The sequence below is a fragment of the Bufo gargarizans genome, chromosome 1 (assembly GCF_014858855.1).
Source record: "Bufo gargarizans isolate SCDJY-AF-19 chromosome 1, ASM1485885v1, whole genome shotgun sequence".
Classification (NCBI taxonomy): domain Eukaryota; kingdom Metazoa; phylum Chordata; class Amphibia; order Anura; family Bufonidae; genus Bufo; species Bufo gargarizans.
The window spans coordinates 658,695,430-658,703,503 of record NC_058080.1 but is presented as its reverse complement, the minus strand read 5'-3'; the positions used below and the strand labels follow the sequence as shown (position 1 = coordinate 658,703,503).

Sequence of the window (8,074 nt, the reverse complement as noted above, 5' to 3'; positions counted from 1 at the left end):
ACAGTGTTGCTGTATAAAACTGTATGTATGTCAAGACTGAAGGACCCTCCAGCTTCTATTGGCTAATAAGGGTCATGTGACCGTGTGAATGGCAGTTAGGCTATGAGTGAAGCTGCAAGCTCCTATTGGCTAATGGGAATATCTCAGGAACGGTACGTCCTAGAGAAAGGAGACCTTTACGAAAACCTTCCAGGACACTTGATGTACCTACAGTATGTGCCAAATTTGGTGTCGGATTAGACGTCAGGATGCCTATAGACGATGGACAGACAAATGAATATTGATTTTTAAAATATAGACTACAAAATGTACCCAGCATTGCTTGATTAGGAAGTGTTGGTCTGTTTGTGTGTTTATTGGATTTGTTTCAAGGGTGCCCTGGAGGCCAATCCATGTCTTTTTTTTTATAGGGAAATCATTATAGCCCTATATACCCCAGTAGTTACACGCTGTTTATTTTATTAACTGTCCCCCATAACAGTGACCTCCACACCACCCTGCCCCTTTAATTGTGACCTCCACAGTGCCCTGCCTACTTAATAGTGACCTTCAGAGCACCCCATCCCTTAATTATGACTTCCACAGCGCTCTGTCCCCTTAACAATGACCACTACAGGCACAGCACCCCACCTTCTTAACAGTGGCCTCCACAGCACCCTGCTGCCTTAACTGTGACCTCCACAGCACTCTGCCACCTTAACAGTGACCTCTGCAGCATCTTGCCTTTTTAAGAGTGACCGCCACAGTGCCCTCACCCCCTTAACTGTGACCTCTACAGTGTCCTTCCCCCTTAACAGTGACCTCCACTGCACCACACACCCTTAACAGTGACCTCCATAGCATCCCATCCCCTTAACAGTGACCTCCACAGCACCCTGCTTCCTAACAGTGACCTCTACAGCACTCCACCCTAACAGTGACCTCCACAGGGTTCCACCCCCTTAACAGTGACCTTCACGGCACTCCACCCCCTGAACAGTAACCTCCACAGGGCCCCATCCCCCTTGACAGTGACCTCTAGCGTACCCTGCTCGGTTATTAGTTACCTCTACGGCATCCCACTACCTTAACAATGACCTCAACATCACCTGCCCCCTTAACAGTGACCTCCACGGCACTCCACCCCTTTGACAGTGACCTCCACAGCACCCCGCCGCTTAACAGTGAACTTCACAGAACCCTTCCCCACAACTGTGACCTCCACAGTGCCCCACCATCTCAACAGTGACCCCCACAGCGCCTCGTCAGCTTAACAGTGACCTCCACAGCACTGCCCCCTTAACAATGACAACCTCAGTGCCCTGCCCCCTTAACAGTGAACTCCACAGTGCTTTACCCCCCTAACAACGATCTCCACAGGACTCTACCCCCTTAACAGTGACCTCCACACCACCTCCTCCCCTTAACTGTTACCTGCCCCCTTAACAATGACCTCCACAGTGACCCGTCCCCTTAACAGTGACTTCCAAAGCACCCAGCCCCCTTAACAGTGACCTACCTCCTCAACAGTGACTGCCACCGTGCCCGCCTCTTAACAGTGACCTCCACAGCACCCTGCCCCCTTAACAGTGATCTCCACGACACCTCGCTCCCTTATGTGACCTCCACAGCACCCTGACCTCTTAACAGTGACCTCCACAGCACTCCGTCCACTAAACAGTAACCTATAGCAGTGAAGAAAAATGGTTGTTATGGAAACTGTGTAACTGTGTGTATGTCAAGCCTGAAGGATCTGCAAGCTTCTATTGGCTAATAAGGGTCATGTGACTATGTGCATGGCAGTTAGGATAGGAGTGAAGGACCTGCAAGCTTCTATTGGCTAATACCTTTTTTGGGAATATCTCAAGAATGGTATGTCCTTGAGATATTCACTTTTTGAAAACCTTTATGAAAACCTTCCAAGACACCTGATGTACCTATTTGCCAAATTTGGTGTCCATCGGTTCTGGCATCTGGATGCCTATGAAGGATGGACAGACAGACATTGATTTTTATTATATAGATGATATTGTGTAGTGAGTTATAATTTAGAAAGGTATAATAAACTGTACTGCAATATAATGTCCATATTATCTCTTTATAAGGTAGACAATATGTACAGCATGTATCTGTGGTCCTTGAGGTGTTGTCATTGTGTCACAAGGATCTAATTATATGGAAAAACTGACATTCCCTGGGAAAATTCCCACCATACAAGTGTCATGTCAGCTCCGCGGTGCTCTTCTGCGCCGTCAAGACTGGAATGTCATTGAAATTCCTTCTCACTTCTCTTCTTAAGCCATTTTTTAATAGAAGAAATAGATGTCTATCTGCTGTTTCCTTATTTTTTTTCAGGAAAGCATAGGGTTGTTGACTTCCTCTCTCCTCCCTTCCTTCCTTTTTTCCGAAGGTACTCATCTGAAAAAGGAGAAGCAAATGATTGTTCCTGTTCTCTTTCTTAAGTCACTTTATACACTGTCCTTACTAAACTCTCCACCAAATCACACTGACAGAGAGCGTGGAAGGACAAGACACTGATAAGAGGCGCTAAGAGCATCAGTGAGAAGACACAGCCCTGCCTCCTCAGGGATCAGTAAGTAGATTTCCTGCGTGCACTCTAAGGACATGTAGGTGACGAGTGACAATATAGAACTGGATGTGGGATTTCTGAGATGCAGTTATGTGATCCGCATGTGCACGTCACGCACAGGAATGATTTCTAGTCACAGGTTTTATTACTCACAGTCGGCACCTGGGAATAGAAAGTAATAAAATGACAGTATGATTGCAAATTACACAAGGAATATATCTATCTATCTCATATCTATCTATCTTATATCTATCTATTATCTATCTATCTATCTATCTATCTATCTATTATCTATCTAATTATCTATCTATCTATCTATTATCTATCTAATTATCTATCTATCTATCTATCTATCTGTCTCATATCTATCTTATATCTATCTCATATCTATCTATCTATTATCTATCTATCTATCTCATATCTATTATCTATCTATCTATCTATCTATCTATCTATCTATCTCATATCTATCTATCTATCTATCTCATATCTATTATCTATCTATCTATCTATCTATCTCATATCTATTATCTATCTTATATCTATCTATCTATCTATCTATCTAGTATCTATCTATCTCATATCTATTATCTATCTATCTCATATCTATTATCTATCTATCTATCTATCTATCTATCTATCTCATATCTATCTATCTATCTATCTATCTATCTATCTATCTATCTATCTATCTATCTCATATCTATTATCTATCTTATATCTATCTATCTATCTATCTAGTATCTATCTATCTATCTCATATCTATTATCTATCTATCTATTATCTATCTATCTATCTATCTATCTATCTATCTATCTATCTATCTATCTAATGTTATAGAATGAGGCAACGCTCCAAATCAGTGAAAATGCATGTTGCAAGTGGGGTGAATAAACGGTCCACTTTTCATTGATTTTCACTGATTTGGAGCGCTGACTCATTCTATAACATTGGATTTATATGGGCTCAATAACCTACAGCCTGGAGGGATTGCACCCGTGAGTTCACATTGACTAGTGTTGCTGTCTCTTTATCTACACATATCGATCTATCTCATATTATCTATCTACAGGTGAAACTCGAAAAATTAGAATATCGTGCACAGTTCATTTATTTCAGTAATGCAACTTTAAAGGTGAAGCTAACATATGAGATAGACTCATTACATGCAAAGTGAGATATTTCAAGCCTTTATTTGTTATAATTTGGATGATTATGGCTTACAGCTTATGAAACCCCAAAGTCACAATTTGAGGTACCCTTTGCTCAGGGGGTATGGATTCATTATCTGACTAGAGTGTGACACTTTGAGCCTAGAATATTGAACCTTTTCACAAAATTCTAATTTTAAGCTGCATTAATGCAATTCCTTTTATTTGCATTACTGAAATAAATGGACTTTTGCACAATATTCTAATTTTTCGAGTTTCACCTGTGTCTATCTATTATCTATCTAACAGTGTTTCAAGAGAGCGTGACCAGCACAGCAGTATGTTGTGATAACGCGTGCCAGCGGCTGATGAAGCGATCCAGACTTCCAATATCAATAAATCCCAGAAACATCCTTTAGTAAAACGTGTCGTTTTATTCACCAATAGCAACGTTTCGGTTCACACACTGGAACCTTTATTAAGCAGTGATACTGATACTGCTAGAGAGAGGTTCCAGTGTGCGAACCGAAATGTTGCTATTGGAGAATAAAACGACACGTTTTACTAAAGGATGTGCCGTGGATTTTCTGGGATTTATTATCTATCTGTCTATCTATTTATTATCTATCTATCTATCTATCATATCAATATATCTCTATAATTTATCTATCTATCTATCTATCTAACATGTATCAATATATCTATTTCTCTATAATTTATCTATCTACATTTCACTAGTAGGTATAGGGAGCCTTCACATGCCGCAGATTTTGTTGCAGAAGATCAGTTCCATTCACCTGAATAAGGCTACTTTCACACTTGCGCTTGATCGGATCCGTTCTGAACGGATCCGATCATATTAATGCAGACGGAGGCTCCGTTCAGTACGGATCCGTCTGCATTAATAACTTTAAAAAATTTCGCAAGTGCGCAAGTAGCCTGCGCGGATCCGTTCAGACTTTCAATGTAAAGTCAATGGGGGACGGATCCGCTTGAAGATTGAGCCATATGGTGACATCTTCAAGCGGATCCGTTCCCATTGACTTACATTGTAAGTCTGAACGGATCCGCACGCCTCCGCACGGCCAGGCGGACACCCGCACGCTGCAAGCAGCGTTCAGCTGTCCGCCTGTCCGTGCGGAGGCGAGCGGAGCGGAGGCTGAACGCCGCCAGACTGATGCAGTCTGAGCGGATCCGCATCCATTCAGACTGCATCAGGGCTGGACGGAGGCGTTCGGGTCCGCTCGTGAGCTCCTTCAAACGGAGCTCACGAGCGGACCGACGAACGCTAGTGTGAAAGTAGCCTAAGGCTTGTAGAAATCCATGTGCTTCTTCCAAAACAACTAATTTTAAGCCACAGAAAATTCTCTGCAGCAAAATCTGCTACGTGGGAAGGCGTCCTAATTGTATTAAAATTAAATAACTAGAAATCGTTACATTTCCATTTTGACAGAAACATTATTACATCGCAGCCCAGACTTCACTTTATCACCATAAAATTTATCACAAACATTTTTTTCCTTTTGTTATTAAATATAAAAATATAATCAAATTATGACATCAATTAACTGTTAGTGAACTGTTCAGGAAATATTTTAACTTATTAGGATTAAATAGATTTTTTTTTCTATACTCAGTACTGAAAGCAATTGCAATTTATTTTCTAAATTGTATTACTTTTCATTCTGTTGTAATGGTGATCACATACAGATATAATAGGCTAGAAATGAAGGCATGTATCTATCTATCTATCTATGTAATATCTATCTATCTATCTATCTATCTATCAATCATCTTTCTGTGTAATATCTATCTATCTATCTATCTATCTATCATCTTTCTGTGTAATATCTATCTATCTATCTATCTATCTATCTATCTATCAATCATCTTTCTGTGTAATATCTATCTATCTATCTATCTATCTATCTATCTATCATCTTTCTGTGTAATATCTATCTATCTATCTATCTATCTATCTATCTATCTATCTATCTATCTATCTATCTATCAATCATCTTTCTGTGTAATATCTATCTATTTATCTATCTATCTATCTATCTATCTATCTATCTATCATCTTTCTGTGTAATATCTATCTATCTATCTATCTATCTATCTATCAATCATCTTTCTGTGTAATATCTATCTATTTATCTATCTATCTATCTATCTATCTATCTATCTATCTATCTATCTATCATCTTTCTGTGTAATATCTATTTATCTATGTAATATCTATCTATCTATCTATCTATCTATCTATCATCTTTCTGTGTAATATCAATCTATCTATCTAATTATAATTAAAGTGGCACAGCAATTAAAAAAGTAACGGTGTGCCAGCGACTGTGGAGGTGATCCAACATCCAAGAAAATAAATGTAAGAAATTCCACGGCACTCCCACGAATGTGATTTAAAAGTAGTGTTCTCTGGGGATAGAAAAAAAATGCACTATAAATGGAATTTATCAATCAATTTTCCCCACTTTTGTGGCATTAGAAAACTTTAAAACTTTGGTGCATGTGAATATATTTGAATATCTAACACACAGACTGCCTGTGCCTCTTAATTCATTTGGCGCATTCTAAGTCGATGAACTTTATAGTAAGACTGGCATTTTTATAAGGCCATTCTTAGTATATCTGCCCCATTGAGTGGTCAAGGTGAAATGGTCATTGGTGTAATGCAAAAAAAAAAAGTTGTATAACAGTGACTCCTACTGGCAAACAGTCAAACTACAGCCCCAATATCAATTTTCTAAAATTGTGGTAATAGCGCTGTGCTGCAGTCCCCTGTACAGCAGGTGTCCAGAAGCATCACTGTTTAGGGAAAAACTGCATTTCCATGCAAGTCCTGATGATTGGATCTCCACCTAAGCAAAAAGTGATTGTATATCTTAGTGATGATAGGAAAACTGGTCTGATCCAAGAATCCTGTACAAATTGAGCTATATAGGTGGTCAGGGGCTTAACTACCATAGCAGAAGACCATGCAACTGCTATAGGGCCCAGGGCAAGAGGGGGCCCAGTCTTAGTTGGGATTATCTACTCTTCTACTGGAGGGATGTCTGGCGGAAATTATTCTCGTACATATCGTGATTATGGTATGAATCATAAGAAATTAAGAGATAGGCTGAAATAACTTGGAGTGATGGTGGGAGTCGCCCACCGTCGCTCCGTCAACCGTGGCCTGGTCTGGGGTGGGTGGGGGGAGGGATGATCTCTTATGAAAGGAGGGAGATCAGTATGCATGCTAGAGCCTCTTTTCCTTTTTTTATATGTTTATTGGCCTATCAGGCCGAGGTGACATCTTTAAGAGTCCTAGCATTATGTACCTAATTGTGAATATATAAACTGAGATGCAATGTATATGCAATATGTCCCCTTTTATATATATGTATACTGTCTTCCCTCTGAGAAAATTAATAAAGAAATTAATAATAAAAAAAAAGAAAACTTGGTCAGGACTCTACCCTCTAAAGGAACAACTTTTAGCAAATGAAGCAGAGTCATTGAACGGGTTTAGGCGGAACCCCTTCTGTCCTGTGTGGGGGGCCTGGTTTGATCCTTGCTATGGGGCCCTCACTTCTCTATGTACGCCACTGTAGGTGGTGATGATCAAAAGCACTACAAATGTATCTGCCATTATAACACAGTCTTGTAGATTTGCAGCAACCCCACAATAGTGTACAATCTGTGTACAGCTGTATATCTACCCACTAGGGAATTTGCATGTGAACAAATCTGTGTTTCGGGAGATTTGGGACAGAGAGTTAAAACTGTTTTTTTCAGCCTATGAATTACATTTCATCTGCACATGCAACAGATAGACATTGCAATATGAAGATATAATACTTGTGAACTGAACACCAAAATAACTTTAAAGCCTTAAAGGTTATGGACCCTATCGCATCATCTATTGAATTGCATCTATTATGTGACAAAAATCATTTTTGTAATTGGTTTTTAATTAAAAATTCTCATCCATATTTCTTCTGCAGCCTGAGTGTGTTCACATACCTTGCAGGCTGCTCAGTCCTGTTCAGAGTGAAATCTGCCAGAAGAGCAGCTCAGTCTGTAACCCTTATCTCTCCTGAGCAATCTGTTTAAACTGACACGTTTACAACTACATAAAAGATGTCATCTTAAAAGATCATTCAAGAGAGCCGAGATAAATTCTACAGTGCGAGCCATCAGCTTGTCTTAGGGAATTCACCCTGAACGGGGCTAGGCAGCCTGCAATGTATGGGAACACCTGCAGGCTGCAGAAGACAAATGGTTTGGAATTTTTAATTAACATTAACTACAAATGTAAATGACAGGGAATTTACTCATGAGAAAATACTTGAA

General features: G+C 39.7%; 1 protein-coding gene across 1 annotated transcript in view; it reads left to right on the top strand.

Moving 5' to 3' along the window:
• The first annotated feature begins 2,441 nt into the window (after positions 1-2,441).
• Positions 2,442-8,074, top strand: part of ZNF366 (zinc finger protein 366) — a 29,802-nt gene continuing 24,169 nt past the window's right edge. The window contains 1 exon segment of the mRNA XM_044291767.1: positions 2,442-2,572. The gene's annotated coding sequence lies outside the window, so the exon portion shown is untranslated.